The sequence below is a fragment of the Rhinoraja longicauda genome, chromosome 30 (genome assembly GCF_053455715.1).
Source record: "Rhinoraja longicauda isolate Sanriku21f chromosome 30, sRhiLon1.1, whole genome shotgun sequence".
NCBI lineage: Eukaryota > Metazoa > Chordata > Chondrichthyes > Rajiformes > Arhynchobatidae > Rhinoraja > Rhinoraja longicauda.
Window position 1 is genome coordinate 1142108 of NC_135982.1, and position 6447 is coordinate 1148554.

Genomic DNA, 6447 nt, shown 5'->3' on the forward strand with positions numbered 1-6447 from the left:
GCGGCTCCAAACATAATTGTCCACTTTGGTCCACCTAGTGGCCATCTTTGGTGTTCCTTTCTCCTTGATATAACATATAACATATAACATATAACAACTACAGCATGGAAACAGGCCTGTCCGGCCCTACCAGTCCACGCCGACCATTCTCCTGCCAGCTGCGGCTCACCGGCAGTCTCTCTGTTTTTTTTTGTTGTTTTTTGTCATTGTCGTCGTTAAATGTACGTTTTGTTTTATTTTTAACTCTGTGTATGTGGGGGGGTGGTGGGGGGGTTGGGGGAAACCTTTTTTCAAATCTCCTCCTCAACGGAGATGCGACCTTTACCGTGTCGTATCTCCGTTCGCGCTACGGCCTAACATCGTGGAGTCGGCGGCCTCCAGCTGGGATCGACCTCAAAGACTCCGGTCGCATGGCCTGGACTTACCATCTCGGAGGCTTCGGCCGTGGGCCCTGCAGACCGCAACATCGGGAGTTCGCAGGTCCCTGGCTGGCGACCGGCTTTTGGGAGCTCCAGCCGTAGCAGCTTCGACCGCCCCGAAGCGCAAGGTACGATCGACCCGCCCGCAGGCCCTTCATCGCCCTGCATGGCTCGGCCGCAGCACTTTCCATCGCCCGGTGGGGGCTCAGGACTTTCATCGGCCTGCTCGGCTCGGCCCTGGGACTTTCCATCGCCCGGTGGGGGCTTCAAAAAGTTGGGAGCCTCGATCACCTCGTGGCACCACGGGAGAAGAACGAGGAGGAGATAAGACTTTGCCTTCCATCACAGTGAGGGTATGCCTAGAGCAATCACTGTGATGGCTGTTTGTGTAAAAAATTATATCTGTGTGTCTTGTGCTTTTTAATGTCTACTGCCGGACCCTGACGTGAGAGGACGCTGGCGTTCAGTATTCGCCGCTTTTCCGTCAGGATAGTTTGTCTGTTTGTTTCTATGTTAATTGTTTTTGTAAAGCGCTTTGAGCATGTGATAAGGCGCTATATAAAATAAATGAATTATTATTATTATTATTAATCCCCTCTTATCCATATACCTATCCAATTTACTCTTAAATAATAAAATCGAGCCAGCCTCCACCACTTCCACCGGAAGCCCATTCCATACAGCCACAACCCTCTGAGTAAAGAAGTTCCCCCTCATGTTACCCCTAAACCTTTGTCCCTCAATTCTGAAGCTATGTCCCCTTGTTGGAATCTTCCCCACTCTCAAAGGGAAAAGCCTACCCACGTCAACTCTGTCCGTCCCTCTCAAAATTTTAAAAACCTCTATCAAGTCCTCCCTCAACCTTCTACGCTCCAAAGAATAAAGACCCAACCTGTTCAACCTCTCTCTGTAGCCTAAGTGCTGAAACCCAGGCAACATTCTAGTAAATCTCCTCTGTACCCTCTCCATTTTGTCGACATCCTTCCTATAATTTGGCGACCAGAACTGCACACCATACTCCAGATTCGGCCTCACCAATGCCCTGTACAATTTCAACATTACATCCCAACTTCTATACTCGATGCTCTGATTTATAAAGGCAAGCATACCAAACGCCTTCTTCACCACCCTATCCACATGAGATTCCACCTTCAGGGAACAATGCACAGTTATTCCCAGATCCCTCTGTTCCACTGCATTCCTCAATTCCCTACCATTTACCCTGTACGTCCTATTTTGATTTGTCCTACCAAAATGCAGCACCTCACACTTATCAGCATTGAACTCCATCTGCCATCTTTCAGCCCACCCTTCCAAAAGGCCCAAGTCTCTCTGTAGACTTTGAAAATCTACCTCACTATCAACTACTCCACCTATCTTAGTATCATCTGCATATTTACTAATCCAATTTGCCACACCATCATCCAGATCATTAATGTAAATGACAAACAACAGTGGACCCAACACAGATCCTTGGGGCACTCCACTAGACACTGGCCTCCAACCTGACATACAATTGTCAACCGTTACCCTCTGGTATCTCCCATTCAGCCATTGTTGAATCCATCTTGCAACCTCACTATTAATACCCAACGATTTAACCTTCTTAATCAACCTTCCATGTGGAACCTTGTCAAATGCCTTACTGAAGTCCATATAGACAACATCCACAGCCTTGCCCTTATCAATTTCCCTGGTAACCTCTTCAAAAAATTCAAGAAGATTAGTCAAACATGACCTTTGGAGTAAATTGGATAGGTATATGGATAGGAGGGGATTGGAGGGTTATGGTCTGAGTGCAGGTAGATGAGACTAGGTCAGGGAGAATGGTCGGCGTGGACTGGTAGGGCCGGACAGGCCTGTTTCCATGCTGTAGTTGTTATATGTTATATGTTATATGTTTACTTTTACATTACTTGCCAAAGCAGCCTCATATCTTTTTTTCGCTTTTCTAATTTCCTTTTTAAGATTCCTTTTACATTCTTTATATTCCTCAAGAACCTCATTTACTCCCTGCCACTTATATTTATTGTATATCTCCCTCTTTTTCCGAACCAAGTGTCCAATTTCCCTGGACATGTTATATACATAACATCTTTTTGGATTCTCCTTAATTTTGTCTGCCAAAGATATCTCATCCCACCCTTTTGCACTTCCGGTTCCTTCTTAAATATATTCCTGCATTCCATATACCCCTCAAGGGATACACTTGATCTTGCTGTTTGTATGGAACCAATGACCCCTTTATTGTGACTAGAGCCTCAATATCTCTTCATCCAGGGATCTCTACTCCTGGCACTTTCCCCTTCACTCTCACAGGCACATACAGATCTTGAACTTTCGTTATTTCACTTTTAAAAGTCACCCAGTTGCCGGTCATCCTGCAAACAATTTTGTTCAATGTTAGCTCTTGTCCAATACTGGCAACATTTATTTTGTCCCAATTTAGAACTTTAACTTGTGGACCTTTCCTGTCCTTTTCCATAAACATTTAAAAACTAATAGAACTGTGGGCACTAATCTTATCTTATAGAGGCATATAAAATTATAAAAGGACTGGACAAGCAAGATGCAGAAAAAATATTCCCAATGTTAGGGGAGTCCAGAACCAAGGGCCACAGTCTTAGAATAAAGGGGAGGCCATTTAAAACTGAGGTGAGAAGGAACTTTTTCACTCAAAGAGTTGTGAATTTGTGGAATTCTCTGCCACAGAGGGCAGTGGAGGCCAAAACACTGCATGAATTTAAGAGAGAGTGAGATAGAGCTCTGGGGGCTAGTGGAATTAAGGGATATGGAGAGAAGTTGGGCACAGGTTACTGATTATGGATGATCAGCCATGAACACAATGAATGGCAGTGCTGGCTCGAAAGGCCGAATGGCCTCCTCCTGCGCCTATTTTCTATGTTTCTGTTTCTAATCCCAAAGCGCCCCCCCCCCCCACTGACACCTCAGTCATTTGCCCTGCCCTATTTCCCAAGGGTAGATCAAACATTGCCCTGTTACATAGATACATAGATACTTAGCCAATAGGTGCAGGAATAGGGCATTCGGCGCTTCAAGCCAGCACCGCCATTCAATGTGATTATGGCTGATCATCCGCAATCAGTACCCCTTCCTGCCTTCTCCCCATACCCCTTGATTCCACGAGCCTGAAGAGCTCTATCTAACTCTCTTTTGAATGCATCCAGTGAATCGGCCACCACTGTCTTCTGAGGCAGAGAATTCCACAAATTCACAACTCTCTGGGTGAAAATGTTTTTCCTCATCTCAGTTCTAAATGACCTACCCCTTATTCTTAAACTGTGGCCCCTGGTTCTGCACTCCCCCAACACTGGGAACATGTTTCCAGCATCTAGCATTTCCAATCCCCTAATAATTTTATATGTTTCTATAAGATCACCTCTCATCCTTCTAAATTCCAGTGAATACAAGCCCAGTCGCTCCATTCTTTCATCATATGACAGTCCCGCCATCCCGGGAATTAACTTCATGAACCTAAGCTGCATTCCCTCAATAGCAAGAATGTCCTTCCTCAAATTAGGAGACCAAAACTGCACACAATACTCCAGGTGTGGTCTCACCAGGGCCCTGCACAACTGCAGAAGGACCTCTTTGCTCCAATACTCAACTCCTCTCGTTATGAAGGTCAACATGCCATTAGCTTTCTTCACTGCCTGTTGTACCTGCATGCTTACTTTTAGTGACTGATGTACAAGGACACCCAGGTCTCATTGTACTTCCCCTTTTCCTAATCCTGACACCATTCAGATAATAATCTGCCTTCCCGTTCTTGCCACCAAAGTGATAACCTCACATTTATTCACATTAAACTGCATCTGTCATGCATCTGCCCACTCACACAACCTGTCCAAATCACCCTGCATCCTCATAGCATCCTATTCACAGTTCACACTTCCACCCAGCTTTGTGTCATCTGCAAGTTTGCTAGTGTTACTTTTAAGTCCTCATCTAAATCATTAATGTATATTGTAAATAGCTGTGGTCCCAGCACAAAGCCTTGCGGCACCCTACTAGTCACTGCCTGCCATTCTGAAAGGGACCCTACTCTTTGTTTCCTGTCTGCCAACCAATTATCTCTCCATGTCAATACCTAACCCCCATTACAATATGCTCTAGTTTTGCCCACTAATCTCCTGTGTGGGACCTTATCAAAGGCTTTCTGAAAGTCCAGGTACACTACATCCACTGGTTCTCCATTGTCCATGTTACTTGTTACATCCACAAAACATCCCCTTCCTAAATCCATGCTGACTTGGACCGATCCTGTTACAGCTATCCAAATACTATTACATCTTTGATAATCGACTCCAGCATCTTCCCCACCACTGATGTCAGGCTAACTGGTCTATAATTCCCTGCTTTCTCTCTCCCTCGTTTCTTGAAAAGTGGGATGTTGATAGTATAGGTTTCTCTATGTTAAACAAATACCACCCTATCTAAGCCCTTAACATTCTAAGTTCATAAGTTCATGATCATCAGTGATAATAGTAGAATTAGGCTATTCGGCCCATTTAGTCTATTCCGTCATTCGATCATGGCAGTTTATTTTTCCCTCTTAACCCCATTCTCCTGCCTTCTCTCCATAATCCTTGACACCCGTACTAATCAAGAATCTATCAAAGGTTTCAAAGGTCGTTATTGTCACATGTACCAATTAAGGTACAGTGATATGCGAATTACCATGCAGCCATACTAAAAAAACAACATGACACACAGGATAGAGGAACGGAAAGAAATTTGCATTAGGCAAGAAATAGTATTGGGTAGACTGATGGGACTGAAGGCTGATAAATCCCCAGGGCCTGATGGTCTGCATCCCAGGGTACTCAGGGAGGTGGCTCTAGAAATAGTGGACGCATTGGTGATCATTTTCCAATGTTTAATAGATTCAGGATCAGTTCCTGTGGATTGGAGGATAGCTAATGTTATCCCACTTTTCACGAAAGGAGCAAGAGAGAAAACGGGGAATTACGGGGAATGACATCAGTGGTGGGGAAGATGCTGGAGTCAATTATTAAAGAGGTAATAACAGTGCATTTGGATAGCAGTAAAAGGATAAGTCCAAGTCAGCATGGATTTATGAAAGGGAAATCATGCTTGACTAATCTTCTGGAATTTTTCGATGATGTGACAAGTAAAATGGATGAAGGGGAGCCAGTGGATGTAGTGTATCTAGACTTTCAGAAAGTCTTTGATAAGGTCCCATTTTGGTGAGCAAAATTAGAGCACATGGTATTGGGGGTAGGGTATTGACATGGATAGAGAATTGGTGGGCAGACAGGACTAGGAATGAATGGGTCCTTTTGGTGGGCAGACAGGAATAGGAATGAATGGGTCCTTTTCAGAATGGCAGGCAGTGGCGAGTGGAGTGCCACAAGGCTTGGTGTTGGGGCCGCAACTATTTACCATATATATTAATGATTTGGATGAAGGAATTAGAAGTAACACAAGCAAGTTTGCAGATGACACAAAGCTGGGTGGCTGTGAAGAGGATGTTAGGAGGTTGCAGGGTGACCTGGACAGGTTGAGTGAGTGGGCAGATGCATGGCAGATGCAGTATAATATAGATAAATATGAGGTTATCCACTTTGGCGGCAAAATCAAGGAGGCAGATTATTATCTCAATGGTGTCAGATTAGGTAAAGGGAAAGTGGAACGAGACCTGGTGTCATTGTTTAGAGTTACAGCGCGGAAACAGGCCCTTCGGCCCACCGATACCGTGCCGACCAGTAATTCCCGCACATTAACACTATCCTATTCCCACTAGGGACAATTTTTATGTTTACCAAGCCAATTAACCTACACACCTGTACGTCTTTGGCGTGTGGGTGTGGAGATGAGGAACGCAGAGCCAGATCTGTCCTTTTTGTTTGCTTCGGCCACTGGACTCCGCATGGGCTTTGCAGCATTGTGTGCTAGGTACATGCTTGAGGCTCTCTCTCTTTTTTTTCTCACACTTGCTTGAGGCTACGTAATCACAAAAATGCTGAGCTTGCTAAAGCTAGTA